Raw genomic sequence first — 22,710 nt, 5'->3', positions numbered from 1 at the left:
AAGTGTTTAGGACCATGTTGAAGTTGATCATATATAAAATCAAAATTGAAACAGTTTTTCTGCCATTATAGTTTTGCCATTTCCTTTGTGTGAGGAGAATAACTCAGTGGCACCACATTTGACTGCAGATCAAGTGTTCCCCTCGTCAAGTCTCAATGTCCCTCTAGTGTGGTGCACATTTTGGGTTAATTTATCTCCGTCAAAAAAGCAGCTTTGATCTGTACATAGCTCTTAACCTGCACTATAGACAGGGGGTATAGCTCAGTGGTAGAGCATTTGACTGCAGATCAAGAGGTCCCCAGTTCAAATCTGGGTGCCCCCTCTCTTTCTTCTTTGGTTCAATAGCTTTTATGTTGCCTATAGACCTCCAGCCTCTTTGGTTTCACAAAAACACAAGTGGATATACTGTACAGGCACAATGTTGAGCTGAGAAACAAACTCTACTAGTTGAACTAATACTCTACCCATTTCTACCAGTTACAGCCCATACAGGGTTGATAGGTGGCTGTAAAAGGTTTCTGGTTTTTTTCCTTTATGGGAAAACGACAGCTGCTGACAGCTGGTTATTATGAAATCAACTCTTAACAGTGCAGTCAGTCTAGCCTGTTACAGACTCTCCTGTTAGTTACAGTTCACACTAGAGATTTTTAGGGGTCCATCCGGACCCTGAGACCTGAGACAGGTCAGGTCCTGTTTGTTAATGTTAAATTAAAACATTTCATGCCTACACTCCCAATGTAGGGGGCACCCAGATTTGAACTGGGGACCTCTTGATCTGCAGTCAAATGCTCTACCACTGAGCTATACCCCCTCACGTGAACAAATCCAGTTTAGAGCTATTTAGAGAAGGTGAGACAGTAGTTTTGTTTTGATAACTTATAAATGAATGCTAACTTTGCAGTTAGCTGTGAAATCGATTCAAATCGGGTCCGTGTCGCGCAGCTGTGGTCGGGTCCAACATTTGTCAGTTCCACACGGGTCCGAGTCCCAGCTTTAAAGTAATAGACTGATACGACTCATTTGTTGATTTTTGGGCCCGTAAATTTAAGGGTCTGGTGCCTATGCCCAATGTAGGGGGCACCCAGAGTTGAACTGGGGACCTCTTGATCTGCAGTCAAATGCTCTACCACTGAGCTATACCCCCTCACACTAGAGACCACTTTAAAAGATATCTAGAGATGAAAGCTACTACGCTACCTAAAATTTTAGCGACACTAGGGACCACCCAGATTTGACCTGGGGAATTCTCAATCTGCCGTCCAATGTGGTAACGCTGAGTTATTCCCCTCATGCAAAAGAGGCATCAAAACTATGATAACAGAAAAACTGTTTCAATTTTCAGGAGACCTGGCCATCATCAGACAGCTCTGACCATGGATGTACTTTACCAACTTTCTTGGCGAGGATGATGGATTATATGCACCACAAGCAGGCACAGGAGAGAAGGCTACTAAGTTTATTAGGTGAGACAGAAGTTTTGTTGTGATAACTCATAAATGAACGTTAACTTGTTCACAGCAATTAGCTGTGAAATTGGTTCAGATCAGGTCTGTGTCGCTCATCTGTGGTCAGGTCCAACATTTGTCAGTTCCACATGGGTCCGGGTCCCAGCTTTAAAGTAATAGACTGATATGGCTCATTGGTTGGGTTTGGGCCCTTAAATTTAAGGGTCTGGTGCCTACACTCGATGTAGGGGGCATCCAGAGTTGAACTGGGGACCTCTTGATCTGCAGTCAAATGCTCTACCACTGAGCTATACCCCCTCACATGAACCAATCCAGTTTAGAGCTATTTAGAGAAGGTGAGACAGAAGTTTTGTTTTGATAACTCATAAATTAATGTTAACTTTGCAGTTAGCTGTGAAATCGGTTCAAATCGGGTCTGTGTTGCTTATCTGTGGTCAGGTCCAACATTTGTCAGTTCCACATGGGTCTGGGTCCCAGCTTTAAAGTAATAGACTGATACAGCTCATTTGTTGGGTTTGGGCCCTTAAATTTAAAGGTCTGGTGCCTACGCTCAATGTAGGGGGCACCCAGATTTGAACTGGGGACCTCTTGATCTGCAGTCAAATGCTCTACCACTGAGCTATACCCCCTCACATGAACATCTTCAGCTTAGAGCTATCTAGAGATGAAAACTACCTTTTTGACGAAGCTAAATCAACCCAAAATCTCCACCACACTAGAGGGATATTGAGATTTGACGAAGTGAACGCTTGGTCTGCAGTCAAATGTGGTGCCACCGAGTTATTCTCATCATGCAAAACCATCAAAACTACGATGACATAAAAACTGTTTCAATTTTCATTTTTTAACAGATCAACTTCAACATGGTCCTAAACACTTGTGGCCAGATTTGACTTAATTACTGTACATACAGTGGTGGCCAAAGGTCTGAGAACATGAACATCTGTACCAAATGCTATGAAGTTCTGCACTATGAAGGTTGGGAAGACCTGTAGTTCATACATTTAAATTTAAAGGTCTGGTGCCTATGCTCAATGTAGGGGGCACCCAAATGTCTGAGAACATGAACAGGTGTACCAAATGTTATGAAGATCCATCAAATGCCTATCCATCATTGATGGTGAGCTGGGTCTGGCATTTCTTGCATCTGCATAGGTACAAGTCCAGCTTAAAAGTAGTACTTTGGTCTGCTTCTAGGAAGTACATTTCCAGGACATTGTGGGTTCAGGCCCATATGGATCCATGAAGATCTCTAGTTCATACATTTCACCAAAACTGTACTTGAAGGTAAAGTGGAAACTATTGCCAATGTAGGGGGCACCCAGAGTTGAACTGGGGACCTCTTGATCTGCAGTCAAATGCTCTACCACTGAGCTATACCCCCTCACACTGAATGGCCCACTTTAAAAGATATGTAGAGATGAAAGCTACTACGCTACCTAAAATTTTAGCGACACTAGGGACCACCCAGATTTGACCTGGGGAATTCTCAATCTGCCGTCCAATGTGGTACCGCTGAGTTATTCCCCTCATGCAAAAGAGGCATCAAAACTATGATGACAGAAAAACTGTTTCAATTTTCAGGAGACCTGGCCATCATCAGACAGCTCTGACCATGGATGTACTTTACCAACTTTCTTGGCGAGGAGGATGGATTATATGCACCACAAGCAGGCACAGGAGAGAAGGCTACTAAGTTTATTAGGTGAGACAGAAGTTTTGTTGTGATAACTCATAAATGAACGTTAACTTGTTCACAGCAATTAGCTGTGAAATTGGTTCAGATCAGGTCTGTGTCGCTCATCTGTGGTCAGGTCCAACATTTGTCAGCTCCACACGGGTTCGGGTCCCAGCTTTAAAGTAATAGACTGATACAGCTCATTTGTTGGGTTTGGGCCCTTAAATTTAAAGGTTTGGTGCCTACACTTGATGTAGGGGGCACCCAGAGTTGAACTGGGGACCTCTTGATCTGCAGTCAAATGCTCTACCACTGAGCTATACCCCCTCGCATGAACCAATCCAGTTTAGAGCTATGTAGAGAAGGTGAGACAGAAGTTTTGTTTTGATAACTCATAAATTAATGTTAACTTTGCAGTTAGCTGTGAAATCGGTTCAAATCGGGTATGTGTCGCTCATCTGTGGTCAGGTCCAACATTTGTCAGTTCCACACGGGTCCGGGTCCCAGCTTTAAAGTAATAGACTGATATGGCTCATTGGTTGGGTTTGGGCCCTTAAATTTAAAGGTCTGGTGCCTACGCTCGATGTAGGGGGCACCCAGAGTTGAACTGGGGACCTCTTGATCTGCAGTCAAATGCTCTACCACTGAGCTATACCCCCTCACATGAACAGCTTCAGCTTAGAGCTATCTAGAGATGAAAACTACCTTTTTGACGAAGCTAAATCAACCCAAAATCTCCACCACACTAAAGGGACCTTGACATTTGACGAGGTGAACGCTTGATCTGCAGTCAAATGTGGTGCCACCGAGTTATTCTCATCATCCAAAAGAAGCATCAAAACTATGATGACATAAAAACTGTTTAAATTTTCATTTTATAACTGATCAAGTTCAACATGGTCCTAAACCCCTCTGGCCAGATTTGACTTAATTACTGTACATACAGTGGCAACCAAAGGTCTGAGAACTTGAACATCTGTACCACATGCTATGAAGTTCTGCACTATGAAGGAAGACCTGTAATTCATACATTTAAATTTAAAGGTCTTGTACTTATACTCCCAATGTAGGGGGCACCCAGAGTTGAACTGGGGACCTCTTGATCTGCAGTCAAATGCTCTACCACTGAGCTATACCCCCTCACATGAACTTGCCCAGTTTGGATTATCAAGTACCTGAGTAAGAGGTATTCAGTGATCGAAGCTACTTTCATAGTCAGTATGTTTATTGATCAGCATCAAAAATTCACCTCCCATAGGTTTGAAATGCAATGTGGTGCAATATATGATGAATATTTTATGTTGTGATGCAAAGTTATACCATACCAAAGCGTACATGGTTGATTTTATACAATGAGTTGCAAATATATATAGTGTAAAGCAGGATGAAAATGCTCTGCCTCCAATTAATTGCTAAATAATCTTTGGTATGTTGAGATGAGCCTGTATCCTGCGAGCTGAGCACATTTTTGGGGAATATAAGGTCTCAAGTGTTACAGAATGCCTGGTCCAGAGGTAATCATGAAGAGTTTTATGCTTAGTTTGAAGTCTGAGTTAGAGGAAATAGAGAAAAGTGAGGACAGCATCAAGGTTATATCCTCCCACATCTTTGGATTTTCATAAAAGCTTTTGCAGCTGGGATAATTATAATACATGAATAAGAATGAGGTGACACCAAGATTTCTAATGGTTGAATCTAAAATAACATTGTCATGCAGGCTGAGAGTGATATTCGACAAAGTGGATGAATATTCCTTAGGCCAATAATCCTGATTTATGGAGGGAGTTTTCTGACAGCCAGGATCTAACTGCACAATACAAACCTATATAACACAGTAAGATATAACATGATATAATTCAGCACAACATGATATGATACACCATATAAAGCATACAGGGGGATATGATGTTATGCAATACCATGCTAAAATTTGCAGTCCTGTTACTGTCCTGCATGAGCACTGAACTACAGCCTGTTGTAACAGGAGCGTACATGTGAACTATTACCATTAAAACAAACAGTGTTAGGGTCTTGTAAGCTACGCTGCAACATTACAGTGTCGTATTTCTCAGCAGTTTTTAATGCCTGCATTCCTCCGCACCTTTAAGCTACTCTTTTCCTCACCTCTTAAGGTGCGGGTGGCTCCGTTCACAGGTGTAGCACTGTCTTCACGCACACATGCACACACACACACTTTGATCTGAAGGGTGGTTTGTTGAATTGGTGGGAATTTCCACTTGTATCGCTGTAGGAGGGTCGCCTTCCTCTACCTTCCAATAAGAAAAAAGTCTTCTATTTCTTTTTCCTCCAAGACTTCTGAAGCTTCATGAGGATTGCCCTTTGGGGCTCGGAGCCCTGCACACTCCTCCTACTCATCTTCCTCACTCCCTTTTTTTCTCTTCCTCTTCCTCCTCCTCTTTCAGCCACACTCAATCCTCCCGTTGTTCATCGCCCTGTGATCCTTTCACAGCCAGGCCACCAAGTGTTTTCCATAGGTTTCCTATAAGGTCTTGTGTCATACATCAAACAGCCCCTTCATGCACTTTCATAACATGTTCACTGTGTTGCTGACAGAAGCTTATAGGAAGACGGAGAGTGAATGAGGGTCCCTGTCTTTCGCCTCCATCTTTCAAGTGACCTATTAAGAGTATAAAGGAGAAAAACTGAAGAAGTAATGAATGAGACGTTCATTTCAGCGTGGAGCAGTGTTGGCCTACCTTGTGTGCAAATTAGTGCAGCGAAGCTTCGGCAGGATTTTCCGTTGTAAAAACAAATAATGGCCTTGAAACAGGGAAGCACCTCCTTCAGGCCCTCCACCTCTTTGCCCCCCACCCCTGCTGTGGTTTGAGACACCAAAATATGGACTGGACGATACACAAGGCAGCAAAAAAAAAAATAGATTTAGGAAAATAAAGCCACTTTTGAAAGAATGTGCACACATTAGGGGTTCCACCTTTTTAGGTAAAATCAATGTGCAACTAAAAACCAGTTTTAAAAAGCACATTTTAACTATTAGTTCATATTAACTTTGGTTATTAATGGTGCAAAGATGCATTTTGGAAATTCAATTCGCATATTTTGATTATACTAATTTCCTGGAGAACATCTTACCAAACATGTTCAAAGGAAGACAGACTGTAGTGCATCTTAAATGTCTGTGACAGAGGCCTGATGCAACTGAGTTTCTTTCCCCTCCTCATTCTCAACTGGAGCACAGCTTCAAAATCAAAAAGAAAAAGCTGCAGGGCTGACAGATCTGAAATGACTCAAAACCATCCTGCACCTGTGTCTCCCATCTCTCCGACTCCAGCAGTTGACCTTTTTATTTCGAGATGAACAACTTTCAGTGAAGAGCGACCGCAGCTCTTTCCAGCCGAGGTTATTTTCCCAACATGAGGGCAAACAGACAAAAACAAACTCGGACTCCAGTTCTTAATTTTGGAACAAAGCGTCATAAGTGTCTCAGAAAAAGCAACACGCCAGTGCGAATGATGAGCGTACACGCATGTGTGTGTGTGCGCACACAACCGTGACTCAGGATGCACGTACACCAGACACAAATACACATATCACACACGCTCGAAGGAAAGCAACTTCCCTAAATTTTGCCATCTGGGGACATTTTGGTGGTTTGTCTGTGTAAATTTACACAGTTGTGGTTTTTACAGAGCTGCTAAGAAAAGTCTGTACGGATATGTGGAGCAGTGGAAATGCGTCAGTAGAGGAGGAACATTCACCTCTGAGGACAAATTCATCCATTCACACACACACATTACACCCTACTTGGTTTGTGTTTAAGGGTGTGTATGACCCTGTATGGTCAGGGTCATGGTCTTGAATGTAGTTCAGACTGGGTAAACAGGTGAATACTGAAAAGCTGCTAAAGTAGGTTGTCTATGAAACGATCTTTTTACGTTGAAAAATCTAATTTTCTGTTTGTCCAGAAGCAACTGACCATAATCTTTGAACATCTCTCTCACTCTTAAGTCCTCTGTGTGACCCTGCAGTAACCTGGTGCACCAAATATTTGCACTGTACTGCTGATGCCTGCAACAGCTCTGGACCTGAGACTTGTGGTGGAGACCAGACTCCCTAAAGATTGGATTTGATGCATTTATGTATAAAGATTGTTCCTGGTAAAGTAAAATTCCAGTTAGTTACCACCTTGTGATTGTATGCCTTTCAGACCTGAAGTCCTGCATCTTGGTTTGCCTGATTTGGACTTGAGGGAAAGGACTTGAGATTGGACTTGGGTGTGTCTCAAATGTCTTGATATGTGACCCCAGACTGAGGTAAGTCAGCCAGTAGGTTTGGATTCACCTGATGCATGACAGTGGATCACAGTTCATTGTTCTCAACACCTGTTTGATTATTTTATATGTGATTTTGCCTCATTTTGATGTGTATCTATCATGGATCAATACCCTCACTCACAGCATAATGATTTCATCCATATTGCTATTGGACAAAACAACTGTTATCATATACTTTTAAATTTTAACTTTTCCAAAATTAAGACAAACAACCTTGTATTTGGATATTCAATGTCTTTTTAAATTGTTTTATAAAGTCTAATGGCCGGAAAATTTAAATCCTTGTACGTGGCTATAACTGGGATTGGCTCCAGCCCCTCCCACGACCCTAAAAGGATAAGCTGTATAGCTGATAAATGAATGAATAAATGAACTTGGATGTATATGGTTTCCACTAGACACTGTCACAATAATCAGAAGTCTTATAATTCCTAGAAAGAAAGGGAAGAAAAAAAATGGGGCAGAAGTGGAGGGCAGGTGAGGGGTTTAATGAAGAAGTAAGAGGGGGTGGAGGAAGGAAAGGTTGAAATGAAGAGAGAGAGAGAGAGAGAGAGAGAGAGAGAGAGAGACTGCAGGAGAAATGACTGTGAGGTACAACTATTTCTGGAATGCACCTTCACTTAAAGTCTAACCAGGCAACACACACACACACACACACAGACACTGTGACAACCTAACCTGTTTCTACAGTATATGATAAGCTAATGAGGGCATTGGGTTTCCATTCTTTCTCCACAAACACTATCTGATTTAGGGGACTTCCTGCATTCTTTGATATTAATACTTCACCGTGCGTGCTGCTTCATGTGTGTGTACACATGCCAGAAACTATATACACCTTATAAATGTCAATCCTGCAGAGGGGTGTGTCAGTGTGAGTGTGTTTGCATTTATTTCTTTCATCTGTTACTTGGCGCATAATATATTTAAAATGTAGTATTTTATCAGAACTATATATAATGTAAAGACTGCTGATATTGAGTTTTCTATGTCTAATTGTTTTTTTGGTGTTATATATTGTACAGATGCACCACATGAACAGCACACAGAAAGAAAAACTAATGAACTACGTAACTAAACCTGATTCGGTCTCTCTGTACATTTCTCTCTTACACACCTCGGCTGCTTTGTAAGTGAGTAAAACTTTATTAATATGGCACCTTTTTTTAACACAGGTTACAAAGAGCTTCACATCAACATAATGTTCAAAAATACACATTTAACAAACATACAAACAGAGACAGCATATATAATGCAGGATGAGCATGACTGTGAGTGCGTGAGCGGCAGGTGACTCTGCAGGTGTTGGAATGACATGAACCGAAAATAAAGACGAGCAGGAATCAGTGCTAACGCTAGCTAGCTAGCTTCACTAACTAGCATCCACTTTTTGAGTGAAATACGATGGACCCCCAAATGTTTAAAACACCTCCTATTGATAGTTTTTAATAATAATCCAGCAAATGACAACGTGAAAGCAACGTGACAGGGGTCTCGTAGGGATTAAGTGAAGGCCCCACAAGAGACCCACAGGTTTAATGTTGTAAAGAGACAGATCTAAAAACACAGTAAAAACCCTAAAAAGAGCTGTGTATGTTTATTGAAATGTTCTGTATTGACAGTTGTAGGCTGTGTGACATTAAAACTGCCGCTCATCTTCTAGCAACAATGGTCCTCAGATGTCAGTCAAACACTGCCATGGCAACACCCTCCAAGATGAACCATTTTGGAAAATTCTGCGCACCGTAAGGTATTATTTTCGTTTATATTTCTTTATACAAAAAAATGGTGAAGAATTCATATTTAAAACTTTAAAACCTAAATGTCGTGTTTTCTGTTTGGACGAGTGTGAGTGTGTGCTTGACGTTGGTTTGACTTCAGTTCTCCCTGTTGCTGTCACATCCACTGTCCTTACTGTTTCCTGTTTACACGAGAAGACTTCCTCTGAACTTACGGAGACTTCACACCAAAGAGCCACAAATCTGTCCTCTCTCTCTCTCTCTCTCTCTCTCTCTCTCTCTCTCTCTCTCTGTACAGATAAATCCATAAACAATACCAGAGGGGGGATGAATAAAGTATCACTGGCCCTTCTACTCTTTTGTCCCTCCAAAGGAACTGATCAATGGTGGAGAGTAATAGCAGGAAGCTGAAAGTTAAAGCGGCTCAAATGGCCAAATTTTCTTTCATCTCTCTTTCCTTTCAAGATGGTTTACTGCGCAACACACACAAACACACACATTTAAACACAGGCACACATGCTCACCGTTCTGAGAGCTCTCTAATGTCCTGCCATGCAGGTGTGTGCTAATCTTCTAAATCCAATAATAATAGCAATCCTGATCTTCATATGAGCCCAAGTAGATCAATGGAGCAGCTGTATGGTGTGTGTTTACGGATTAACAGACAGGTACACACGACTTTACACAAACACACTCGTATAAAGTAATACACATTGTATTTGTACCAATTAGTCCAGTAAGAGATTTGGAGATCTTTTTTGTCCCCGTTGTCTTTTTAACTTTTGGGTAATTTGGTTTCTGTTATACAACAATTTGCTTTTCTGGCAATTTACCATTAAGATGTTGATGCTAATGTCAAACTTGGCGGCAGGCCCTTTCAGAAGAGGACGTCTTTACTCACCAAAAAAGGTGGTGTGCTGGGTTTGTTCACCATGGTAAGGTGCCAGAGGTGCAGTGTCTGGTTTGAATCCTGGCCCAAGCAACACCTTATTTATACTGCAGGCTCAGACCTTCATTGGTCACGCATCGTGCGCATATGTTTTTATAAAAAGAAAATTTTTTTTTGCATGAGTTTGCATTCATGATTCAAGGCAGTGGGCCTCCCAAAATATCCCTTGTTGGCTCAGTGGTACACTTTTGATGAGTGTGCAACAATGGGCAGGACTACTGTTGAATAGCACACACACACACACACACACACACACACACACACACACCCACACACACACACACACACACACACACACACACACACACACACAGATGGGGGGGATTTACAGCACTGAGACAATGGAAGAAAAGGAGGGAATCTAATACACTGACATCACCTCGGAGAAGTTTATGATCGTGTGAAAGAGAGAGGGATAGAAAAGGTTAAGAGGGATGCTGGAAAATAGATGATGATGAAGAATGACATCATAAGTTTAGCAGTGTAATTTGATAATTCCCTTTAATTGGATTATAGCGGCTGAGGTGGTTTGGGAATTATGGAAACAGGGAGGACAGAGATGGAAGAACTGAGGAATGATCAAAGAAGGTGAGGGAAAAGGATTGACTGAAAAAAGACAGATGGAAAAACAGGCCAGGAGACGGTAGGACTGGGGAGGGAAAGGAGGGAAGAAGAAAGGGAGAGGAGAGGGAAGGGCTGCTGATACAAAAGTAAGGAAGGATCCAGTAAAAGGAATAAAGAACTAGGCAAAGATACAGATACAGACGATGATGGGAAGACAAGCTGCAAAGGACCAAAGGAAAGGAGCAGCAAAGAAGGTAGTGGACGAAGAACAGAGGCAGATGGACAAGGGAGGAGGAAGGGAAGAATAGAGGGGAGATTACAAGGAAGGACTGAGGGAAAAAAGATGAGGGGATGGATGAAAGAAGAGGATACGAATGTAGGGAGGGAACAATTATGTGGAATGATGAAAAAGAAGAAAAGAAGTTGAAAGAGGAGAAGGAGCAACTAGGGAAAGGAAAGAAAGAAAGGGAAGGAAAGAGGCTATACAAAAGGGAGGGAGTAAAGAAAAAGGGGGCCAAGGAGAGAGGGAGGGAGAGAGAAAGGGGAAAATCCAAGTTCGCCATCAAACCACAGTTGAAAAAGTAACTGGGCATCTCTTTCATCGGCGTGTGTTGCTGTGTGTAAAGCTGCTCTGTAGCTGCATGCCTGATGTGACGTGTGCGTATGTGTCTGGTCGCGGCCCGAGGGCACGACTGAGTGAGTGACTAATTGTGCTGTCTGCTCGCCATAACACACACACACACACACACATGCAAACATGCACACACACCGAGATTACGCAATTGCCATCAGGATAATCTCCTTGGCCCGGTATCCCCTCCCCCCCCCCCCCCCCCGGAGGATGGATATCGACACGTCTAGATTACTCTCTCGTCTGGAAATCCTTCACTTTGCTTACCTAATCCCTGACCTCTGCTTACATTACACCATCCATGCATCCATCTCTCACTCCATTGCCATGCTCGCCCAGCACAGAACATTAATCCGACACTTCTTGGAAAATTCTCGTTTCTTCACTGAGCTGTTTGGTCTGACTCCAAATTACATTACAAAAGGATGTGGTCATTTTTAACATTTTAAACCCGTCTGCATTGAGTTGGATATTATGTAAACGGTGCGCCGCTCTTACCACCCAGTCCACTCACAAAGCGCCAAGATTTCACCGTTGCACCGAACGCTCGTGGACGTGAAGCAGCCGTAGATCTAAGATGACCTTTCATGCTGCGTTCGCTTTGGTTACTGTGACTCATTCTGCTTGTTGAATATTACGACATTGAGTTTAAAACTGAGGAAGCTGAATTGCTGTTTCATAATACCGTACTTCTCCATTGAAATAAAAATTCACAACATCCCGGTTTGCAGTCAGTAACTTCTTCAGAGTGATTTGTCTTTATATCGTCGGGTGGTTCTTACATCTACTCCTAACCTGATTTCCTTATCCAGAAAACTCACCAGAACTCTTCTCTAATGTTGCTGTACCATTTCTCTGCCTCTGCTGTTGTGAGGCCGTCCGGCCGTCTTTCCCATTCTCGTGAACGTGATATCTCAGTAACCGCTAGAGGGAAATTCTTCAAATTTGGCACAAATATCCACTTGGACTCAAGGATGACCTGATTACATTTTGGTGGTGGTGCCAGTCTAGTTCTTTATTTTGTAAAACTTTATCTGTGTCATACATCCCGCCACCATATTGGTGCCATTTCAGGAAACGCTATAAGTCAAATCAGAGTGTAGGAACAAACGATCTACATGGCCTTTTACATCGACAACGACTTGTTGCTTACGGGACACAGTTTGAGATTATTGAATGAACAACTAAATTAGACAATTTTTAAAATTACCTTCCTTATGTAGACACATGAACCACATGACACACTGTTGAGTAAGGCTTTGTTTTAAAGCTGGATTTTTAGTTACATCTAGTTTAGCCTTGTAGAATTAATACAGCCTATGTTGCATCGTCATGTGACTTCAAAAGAAAGGAAGAAAGGAAGGATTGTGTTGTTAATCTGCTGTAGTGTTGAAACTGGTATATGTTGAAATTACCTTCTCTTGTTGTGGTCTTACAGTATACGGCGTGATATTTGAATTCACTTTGATGTAGCCTGTTTCTGTTTGCAGTTGCACCAGCCTAATTTCCTTATGGGAATCATTAGAGCTTCATCTTACCTCTAATGTCGTGAATAAAGGCTTTAAAGATGATTATGTAGTTTGCTGTGGCGGCCAACGTCCCTGCTGTTTGATGTAGAACAAGACTCTACTATTATTCCTCATACAAATACAGATATGGGCAAAGAAGTAATATCCGCTTCCTTTTCATTCCTGGGGCCGAAGGAACAGTGTGATCAGTGACACACACACAAACAAACCTCACACACTTCTGGACCACTGCCTTCAGGTTGAGGATTAACCCCTTCCTTCCCGCCTGCTTCCTTCCTGGCTGTTCATGTTTTGCAAACCAGGTGTGCTCCTCTTCTGTCCTTCTCTTATTGTGTCCATCAGTAGAAAAGTGATGTGTGGAAATTTCCGTGACGAAGCGACATAGATAATGTCACCATATGATTTATTATTGTGTATTTTCTGATCTGTCACCTCTATAACTTTAGGCAATTAAAACCACTTGGCCAAGCTTAGGGAAAGTTCCTGATGCAGGCGCAGGGAACAGGATGTTTCACTCCTCCTGCTTTTGTTAGTCTGAGAGGACAGTAATTACCATCATGACTGCAAGAGGTCCTCGTCATACGTTGATTTAAGTTTTTGCATTTGAGTTGTAACAAAGGCAGAATGATTTGTTGGACGAACAGGACCAAAACACTAATATCGAGTTTCTGAATTTATCCAAAGAATTGCCCAGAAGCTTATGAATTGAATTAAATAACTGAATGTATTTGGAGAAAATTGGAAAGATAAAGATCACTGAAAGCTTTGTGAATGGATGTATGCAAGTAAATGCAAGTACTAGTTGACGACTCTCTTGACTTTTTTATTTACACATTCTTGCACCTTGCACGCAGTGTCTGTTTGTTCTGATGATTCATCCAGGAGAGTTGCACGTCCAGCCAGGTGTTGAAAATGCTTGAATGGCCAATTTCTCCATGGATTGAATACATGAGTAGAGCTCTGGTTACCGTGATATAACTTCTTATCTACTCTATTAGATGACACCTTGTTTTAATTACAAGTAAGAATCTGAATATAAATATAAGTCAATTTGTAGAAAAATACTTTTCAAGAAGTTTGTTTGAGAATGAGAACAAACTCTCTCTTTCTGTCACTCTCCAATTATCTGCACTGTGAGGACACTTTCTAAGAACACTGCACAATACACACTATACAGAAAGTTACTCAAGTACTCTTGATATTCAAGATTTAAAAGACGATAAAACACGCTCAGACGTATACAGAGAAGTCCGCTTCTCTGCAGAGCTGACATTTATCATATCTTCTTTTCTTTTATGTGACATGTCGGTGATGTTTATGATCGCTAGCAGCATTTTCACCTCCGTGTATCCACATAAGGTGTGTGTGTGTGTGTGTGTGTGTGTGTGTGTGGGTGTGTGTGTGTGTGTGTGTGGGTGCGGTTGCCGGATGAAAATGGAGTGTTAGCCACAGTTCAGGTAGCACTGACACACAGAGCAACAAGTGAAAATCAAAACACAGACAGCTGCTACCCACACACAGAGTGGAGAGTTTACCGTGGAGGAGTTAGCACAGACAAATAGAGACCGAAAGGCAACACAGATGAGGCAGATATGAAGATGTGAAAGACAGGGCAGGAAGGAGCGGGAAGGATAAAAAAGAATTCATAGCCACTTTAATCTTGATGGATTTTATTGATCGTAGCGACTGATGTGAGGCAAGAGTCAATTGACAGATTCTAATGATCATCACTAGCGTTGTGCATGAACGCCCACATGCTGATCAAAACCACGTTCTTTTAAACAAAGTGCTTTTGTTGCCAAACCCTAACCACAGATGGGACTCTGGATGCAAACCCTTGTCTTTGGCGTGATAGTGATGTGCTTTCCCTCCACCCAAACCACCTCCTGGTGACTAATAAATGTAGCGCTTCATTCATTCAGAAAATAAGTTGCCTCAAAACATAACACAGCCAGTAATTCTGTTTCCCACAATTGGTATTTTCTGTTTCAGTTTAGTTGTATAGACACTTGGACTGAAATGTCCCATATTTGACACTTTTCCTGTTTTTTATTTGAAGTCTTGATCCATAAGAAGATAAATTTGTTGTTTAAGAACCAAAAACAATCTTAATGTAGTTTTACATCTAGTAGCTCTAGTAACAACAAGTCGGTGAGCCAATCAGAGGAGAGGAGGCTCCAAGCCTCTCTTCTGATTGGGTAACTGTTTTCTCAGTGATCAAATAAAAATCTAGCAGATTTCAGGTAAAAAATCAAATCCTGCAAGGTTGGATGGTGGGTGCGATTGGGCGGGGCTTGGTACATGGCTGGGAGCGGTGAGTGCTTTGTTGTGACATCACAAAGTTACAGGAAGTCCTGACAGCTTGTTCTCAGGCTCAGTGTCTGAATAAACGCTGTATGCATTTTTCTGTGGACTGAGCGCTTTGATACTTTCACAATATTAGTCTAGTATAGTATTGAGTTGCAAATAAATCAATATAACATGACTTGCGACTCTTTTTAAATGACTGAAGACTAAAAGCATGAAAGTTACAAGAAGGTTCAAGGACCAGGAAGTCAGTCAAAAGGTTTTGGCAGCAGGAAAACATATGTCTAATATCTGCAGGTCATGGAAAAATCAAACTCTCTCTGAGGTCGTGATCTAGGCAAACATGGATGTCTGAAGTTTGCTTCACACTCTTCATCTGGCGGATTTGTTCTCGTAAATCTCTTTCCCCTTGCCTACTCAGACACACACTCACTCCAACATAGTCAGACACTCGTGCTCTCTCACACACTCCCTCCATCCATCGTGGCCTTTCATGTATCAATGGCTCCATTGATAGGCCTGCGTGAGTCTCTCTGGGTGGATCCTGCTTTTAGGGTTTAGCCCTCCATTAGACATCCTGACCCTAAATTTCCGCACACACACACACACACACACACACACACACACACATACTTACACATGCACGGATACAAAAATACTAATAAATCAATCGTTATAAATAAATAAATTGTATATAGCCATTTTAGCCATGTAGGTGATGTGAGGTTACTCTACCTGCTAGGCTAGGATGTTACACAATCTGTTGTGCAGTTACTGTATCAAGAAGTTACAATGCAGAGATTAATTTTGCTCTTGAGTGAGAGGATATTTGCCTCCACAGAATATGCTACTTTTCAAATATGTATGGGTGGGAGGGGATTATTCTGCTTATACTATGGCCAGCTATCCAAATATGTGGCAATATGCTCTTATAGTTTAAGCTGTGTGTTTGCACTGCTTTATCTTTGTCAACCTGGGAATAAATAACTCCAACATCAAAGTCTGTTTAAAGGGCTTGGAGAGTAGGTCTACTATTGCACACGAGAAAAGGTTGTACAGCACAGAAAGGCCTTTTTTTAAGCTGTGCAAAGTCTGTTAGGGAAGTCAGCATCTGCCTGGGACTAAAGACTACACATTTGAAAATTAAAAAAAAAAATAATCTGGGGTTGTGGAGTTACAAAGACGTGAGCCAGACATCTGTAGGTCGCTCTTCATCTTCAGCTTGAGGCTCCAGGTTACATTAGCCACTGTTAGCATATTGCAACAGTATCTCAGACAGAACTTTTAGTGGTTGAGTTGCATTGTGGGAAATGTAGAATAAAAAATACCATATATCTGCTGCATGAATTTTGTCGATAGTGAGTCCATCAATGTTATAGAAGTGCAATGTTAAATCTGTGAAGTACCCTTAATGAATTCAGAGGTCAGAGGTCAGAAATAGCCTTGAGCACATTTGCAGCATGTGTTATAGTAAGTGTTAGATGCAGAGTTTTGATTTTTCATGTAGATTAACTTGGAGTTTAAAATGGCTGTTTATCAAGTCGCAGCTGATGTTACTGATTCTAACTCAGAGGGATGGGCGCTTGTTTGGTGCTGTGTAGCATTTGCTGCACTTTTCCAGTATCACACTATCACTGGCAAGTCTAGATAGAAACATAAAGAAGAAAGGAAGGAAGGACAGATAGAAAATAAAGGATAATAGAACACTAATAATAATAATAGAAATTATTATTGTCACAATAATCATAATAAAGATAATAAATCAGTTGCTGAGAAAGGGCTTTGTGTAAAAATAGGTTTTAAGTTGACATTCAAGTAGAGAGACAGAGTTCCCTGACCTGATGCTGGTTGGGAGGCTGCTCCAGATCCGAGAAGCCAGAACAGCAAGAGCATGATCACCCATATTAACCTGAACTTGACCTTTACTCTAAATTCATTTAGATTTAGCTAAGTAACTCCAGTCTAAAACTTAATCAATCTTATATAGTGAGTTTATTTAGGAGATGCTACCGACATATAGATAAAGATATTTCTGTGTTATCCTGTTTCAGACTGGCTGTGGGCAGAGCTCCAGACGTGAGCTCACCGGGAGACTCCCTTTGGTGTGGTGAGGAGGTGAGGGGTGAAGATCTGTGGTGTCTGCAGCACCCACCAGGTGGGGATGCATGTTTTTTTTTTTTAAATGAGTATAGCATCATACCTACTGTGCTCTGAAACACACCCACCCACATTTTTGCATGCACACACTTGCACATGTGCATTCATCCGCAAATAAATACTTAATGTGCACACATGTAACCCGCACGTACAAAGGAACAGTGCGTGAACGTTTGAGAGGCAGACGTGTCACTGGAGGGTTGATGCTTCAAATCCCTTGTAAGGTTAAACAAGTGGAGATAAGAGTCAATAAGGAGTAACTGCTGCTTATTTAAAGACTCAAGCTGCCATTAAGCAAGGCACCAAATCCTGCAGCGGCTCCAGTGCAGCTGCCCAGTGGCCAACAGCAGACACTGCGGTTTTATCTGGCACAATCCAGGAATGCAATTCATCTCCTCCCTTGGGTCATTACTGTAAAAAAAAAAGAAAAAGAAAAGAAAAGAAGAATCTTTGCTTACTCAGCTTGTCTGGTTGAATGACATACACACACACACACACACACACACACACACACACACACACACACACATATACAAACATCAGACATATCGTGTCACATTTTCCCTCCGTATTGTCTAAACTCACTTTTTACGACCCACTGTTCTCCTTCCGATGTCGAAATCACTGTCTGTGTGTACGTCTATTGATGTGGTTGTATCCATCGTTACACACTTTACAGCCCTCTCACTATTTATAGGCTAAAACTGTCTTATTGTGATCCATCCCTGGTTCACAGCCTGTCATTGTCTGCAGTGATTCACCCATAGAGATAAAACTATGAAATATTTATGACAGTAACAGACATGTCGAACTCACTGGAGCTTTCACTCATACTCATACTGTCTGTCAAATGTATGTATATATTTGAACTAAATTATACACGACAACCAATAGTTTCAGAGATGCTTTAATAATTTGTAGTCTAAAAAGTGTTTTTTTTTTTTGTAAAACACCCATTTGGGTGACAGTATTTTTAAAACAAAGCAAAACTTGCATTAAAAACACTGGCATTGACCAAATCTTAGAAAACAACAGCAGCAATAATGTCTGAGGAAAAAATAAACCCAAAAAACAAAAAACAAAACAAAGATAACTGAGGGAGAATGGGAATTTAAGCTTAATTGATCATAAAGGTGCAGATGTGTAACAACCTGAATGCACTGTGTCTGTGGAGTCATTTTAAGTTAATGTTAGGGAAAGATCATGGTTTCGGTTAAATGTCAATAAAATTGACATGTGCTTCAAGTCAGTGTCGAAATTTTTATTATAACAGTAAACCAAGTGTCTAAACATAACCATATAAAATGTTATCATGCTTTAGCTGAGAGGATATTGTCAATCATTAACTTCATTCCTCATTATGCTGATAAAAAAAACAATTAAAGTGGCATTACAATTCTCTCAAAACATATGCTGCAAATTAGTAGAATATAAATGTGATTTCTAAGACACATTCATCTATACGATGGGAAAGTTACATAATTAAAAGTTTACGATATTCCTCACTCTCTCCCATTATTTAAACCGTCTGTCCCTCCATCTGACCATCTGAAAAAGTTACATATTTTTTTAGTTCTCACAAGCTAACAACTCTTGAAAACAAGATTAGCCTTCAAACAGCAGTATTCATATAATTAGTGACAGTGACAGTGAGGTTGAATGCCAAAAAAACTTCATGAGTTGTAAAATGATTTACAGTTACATGGAAGCTGTAACTAATTTAATGGTTAAGCTTTAGTATTCCTGACAGTTTAGCTTGGGGATAAATACTGTATACATGCAGTGGCTTGTGAAAGAAGTCAAACTTGGACAAAGCATTGACACCCACTCACCGAGTAAAAATATAACACCGAGGTAGTTTAATCTTCTCAGTGGCTTTGGAATAACATTGAGGTGAGTGTCACCCGTGCACCGGTCTACTCATCCTCAGGACAATCTGAGGAAGTGCAGATGATGTGGACCGAAACGAAAAACAACACAGGTCGCCTTTTAAGGAGGCTGTGGCTGCATGAAACTGTGGCTGCGTCTCCTCCCTCTCTCTCTGTCCACTAGCTGTGATGTCACTGATAAAGAATTTCCCACCGGCGAGACTGCAGGGAGGCTTTGGTTAATAAGTGACAATATCTAACACGGACTTATTGGCCCCTGTACCACACACACACACACACACACACACACACACTCTGTCTCGTCTCATGTGTGTTTTTCTCTTCAGTCTGTCCCACACGGACACACACACATGTTTATACTTCTATCTTTGTGAGGACATACTGCATTCTCCAGCCCTTTACCCTCACCTCAGCCTTCACAACAAAATGCCCAACCCCAACCCTAACATAAACCTGTGACCATGAAACAAAGTCTTGGTCTTAGAGCAGCCCTTTGAAGGTGTGTTAGAAAGACAGACCTAAATGTCCTTACTTTCCCCAAATGTCCCCATAGGTCAAAAACCTCAAACTGGTCCTCAGAAAGATAGCCACACAAGCACACACACACTGACAGGGACATAAAATGTGATGTATGCTCTGTTTGTCCTGTTGCCTATTTTACCATCTCTCTCTCTCGCTCCCTCTCTCTCTCTCACACACACACAAATTTTTGTCATTGCATAACCGAAAAGCCACAAGATGTAAACACGACACTGTCAAATTATCTCTTCATGCAGTCAGTCGTTATGGTGAAGATGTTACATTTGCCTGTTTCAGACGCAGAGCATTATTACCACCTGGAGTCGTGTTTCCGGACACATGATGAATCTAAGTTCAGTATTTACTCTTCTTTTAGCTCAGTTTTTGGTCTCCATCAACTCCTGATGGAAATATCTGGCTCTTTAGCTGCTAAATGCTCTACTATGTTCACTAGCTTTGTCTTTGTGCATTTGGTGTTGGATAGGTAACATACTGTAAATTTATTTTCTCTGAAAACAGCTGCTTGCAACTGCTGGAAATGAGTGTGATGAAAACATTCAATCACACAAATTAATATGCATGCCGTAGAACCAAAACAATAAGCTAAAATACACTAAAATTCTGTGCTCAGGAACTGAAGAGCTGGGTAATAATTCTCTGTGGGTTTCTCACTGTGGGTGACAGCAGCTGCGTTAGACGTGTCATTTTGATCCATTGTTCGTGTAGAAATAATCATTAGTGCAGGATTAAAGTTAACAAAAACACACTGTGGTATTGCAACATGCCACATGTGTACGTCCTCCCCAGCCTTCACTCCCTCACAGACATCTCTGACTCACCTTGATGAAGTCACCGCAGTGAGGTCAGTGTCCTGCTTGACTGGGAGCGGATTAAACCTGCGGTACGTCGCTGTCACACTGGCCTCAGGGTAGCTTAAGCTTGACCGCGCGGGGCAACTCTATGTGGCTCAGCAGATTAAAATGTGTGCCATGGTGCGGGTGATGTCATGAAGTTGAGTCGAGCTCTGCACATGACCTATATTGGGTATCATCAGTCTTTCTTTGCTTTTCACATGGACTTCAGAATATACTGTCTGTTACAGGGTCAGTTCACAAATAATGGAAAAAACATATGTGTCATTTGTCTAGATTTTGCTATGAATACACTGAATTTAATAGAGATGAATGGGACTTTATTTGTGGTTTTGTTCAAGGGGTGTAAGAGTAGGGGGTATCGTGTGCTGTGCAGTAAAACCCCCTCAGGCAAAGACCTGTCCCTTTAAGTACACTGTTTTGCGGAAAGTGCTTGTTGGCTGCTATGGAAGGAAAATCCATCCTGTTTATTCCATCCAGCACATTCCAAAAATTACAAAGGTCATACTTTGTCATCTTTCTCGCAGGAAAACAGATTTGAAGGTGGAAATGACCGTGAGCTTTCTCATGAAAGTCTGTGCATGTGGGCATTCTTTGTGAGAAAAACAACAAAAGCAACTGCTAACATGGAAACTTTATCAACAATTCATTGGAATTTTTTTTTTCATTGTTATTTCTATTAGGGAAACCCCATGGACGCTTTATGGTTGTCACCATGGCGACAACACAAGGGGTGAGAGGTTGTTTTTGCAAGACATAAGATGGCTGATTGGACAGGAAAGAAAATAGTGCTATCATCATGTTTGCTTCTGATTGTTTTCCTAGAAGTTTTCAGCTTGACGATCTCTGATAATTAACCAAATGGAACCTAAAAAGGAAAATCATTGTTTGGCTGATCTGTGCACCACTTAGTAGATGGAGTCTGTGATGGGAATGTGTGTCTCCTTTCATTTTAAAATGGATGGGATGTCAGAACCTGCCTTTTCACTTCCAGTGTGTTGGTGTGTGTTCCCATTTGTAGGTTCTAGCTCAAGGACACCTGACGAAGACACCGGATTGCTGTGGGGGTATTTTGTGTACCAGTTTCGCTGTGCACTGTAAAGGTGGTAGGCCAGGTGATAACCAAAAGATGTCCGGACTCCATCCCAGATTTAACCATCTAAATTTAAGCTTCTCACCAGACTCGCACCATAAAATATTTAGTGTATGTGACCTAGAATAAATGGAGCGAAGCCTGTGAGGCAGTTCAAGCAGACAGTCAGGCAGACGCTCTGCACTGTCACTGCAACATACGTATATCAAACACACCTTAGCTTTCTATTGAATCTGTCAGTACTCTGTCTACACTCGTGCAACACTGCTGACAATATTAACCGCTACCGCTGCTGCTCAGTCCCTCATTGATCCACCTTTAGGCTCTGTCTCGAATACTACGTCCCAGTTCCTTGTAAGCAGGTTTTAGGTGACCTCGGCACAGTGTTACCGCGAGGTAAATGCTCACGTCAACATGCTAACATGCTCACTATGATAATGCTAGCATGTTGATGTTTAGCTGATATATGTATATATATGTATGATAATTAGTATATGCTATATAGCTATACCATGAGAATGGAATATGAATTAGGGAAAGCGCTTGATTTCTCCTCAGGGGGGAAGTTTATTTTATCATTTATCATCCTTCCCCAGTCTCTGCTGCGCTGACTTTGATGTATGTTTAATGGAAGTGATGAGTAGGAGCCTCGATGCCAAACATCAGCTATAAACATGGGACTACTTAATGTTTGCTCATGAGCCGGATGAATGACCTTTCTTGTTCATCCAGGAACAAAACAAACAAATCTGTGTCTTGTCAGATTTGTTGTGTAAATAAAAGTTATCATCTGTAAACAACCTGCCTTACGTAATGTTAACCTGATACAGTGTACACACCTGCAGTACAGTGTGTGCATTCAGTGTTATGACTGGTTTTTACTATGTGCTGCCTTGATAAGACATTGCTGGTGATGACTCAGACTGTGTGTGTGTGTGTGTGTGTGTGTGTGTGTGCAGTGTGTGTCACTGTCTATAGGTGTGTCCCCCCGTCTGTTTAGAGAT

The 22,710-nt window shown here is 41.4% G+C and overlaps 9 non-coding genes across 9 annotated transcripts; 1 reads left to right on the top strand and 8 right to left on the bottom strand.

Moving 5' to 3' along the window:
* The first annotated feature begins 250 nt into the window (after positions 1–250).
* Positions 251–322, top strand: trnac-gca (transfer RNA cysteine (anticodon GCA)). The gene has a single exon. It is a non-coding gene; the product is annotated as a tRNA-Cys (tRNA).
* A 417-nt stretch (positions 323–739) lies between these two features.
* On the bottom strand, positions 740–811 carry trnac-gca (transfer RNA cysteine (anticodon GCA)). Its single transcript has one exon. It is a non-coding gene; the product is annotated as a tRNA-Cys (tRNA).
* Positions 812–1,072: 261 nt separating this feature from the next.
* Positions 1,073–1,144, bottom strand: trnac-gca (transfer RNA cysteine (anticodon GCA)). Its single transcript has one exon. It is a non-coding gene; the product is annotated as a tRNA-Cys (tRNA).
* A 547-nt stretch (positions 1,145–1,691) lies between these two features.
* trnac-gca (transfer RNA cysteine (anticodon GCA)) lies at positions 1,692–1,763 on the bottom strand. Its single transcript has one exon. It is a non-coding gene; the product is annotated as a tRNA-Cys (tRNA).
* Positions 1,764–2,023: 260 nt separating this feature from the next.
* trnac-gca (transfer RNA cysteine (anticodon GCA)) lies at positions 2,024–2,095 on the bottom strand. The gene has a single exon. It is a non-coding gene; the product is annotated as a tRNA-Cys (tRNA).
* A 683-nt stretch (positions 2,096–2,778) lies between these two features.
* On the bottom strand, positions 2,779–2,850 carry trnac-gca (transfer RNA cysteine (anticodon GCA)). The gene has a single exon. It is a non-coding gene; the product is annotated as a tRNA-Cys (tRNA).
* Positions 2,851–3,399: 549 nt separating this feature from the next.
* Positions 3,400–3,471, bottom strand: trnac-gca (transfer RNA cysteine (anticodon GCA)). Its single transcript has one exon. It is a non-coding gene; the product is annotated as a tRNA-Cys (tRNA).
* Positions 3,472–3,731: 260 nt separating this feature from the next.
* trnac-gca (transfer RNA cysteine (anticodon GCA)) lies at positions 3,732–3,803 on the bottom strand. Its single transcript has one exon. It is a non-coding gene; the product is annotated as a tRNA-Cys (tRNA).
* Positions 3,804–4,212: 409 nt separating this feature from the next.
* On the bottom strand, positions 4,213–4,284 carry trnac-gca (transfer RNA cysteine (anticodon GCA)). Its single transcript has one exon. It is a non-coding gene; the product is annotated as a tRNA-Cys (tRNA).
* Between the last annotated feature and the right edge of the window lie 18,426 nt (positions 4,285–22,710).

This window comes from Seriola lalandi, unplaced genomic scaffold (assembly GCF_002814215.2).
Source record: "Seriola lalandi dorsalis isolate HSWRI2012SDOR001 ecotype SW California unplaced genomic scaffold, Sedor1 jcf7180002054918, whole genome shotgun sequence".
NCBI lineage: Eukaryota > Metazoa > Chordata > Actinopteri > Carangiformes > Carangidae > Seriola > Seriola lalandi.
The sequence above is the reverse complement of the archived record's forward strand: the minus strand, read 5'-3'. Positions and strand labels throughout refer to the sequence as shown.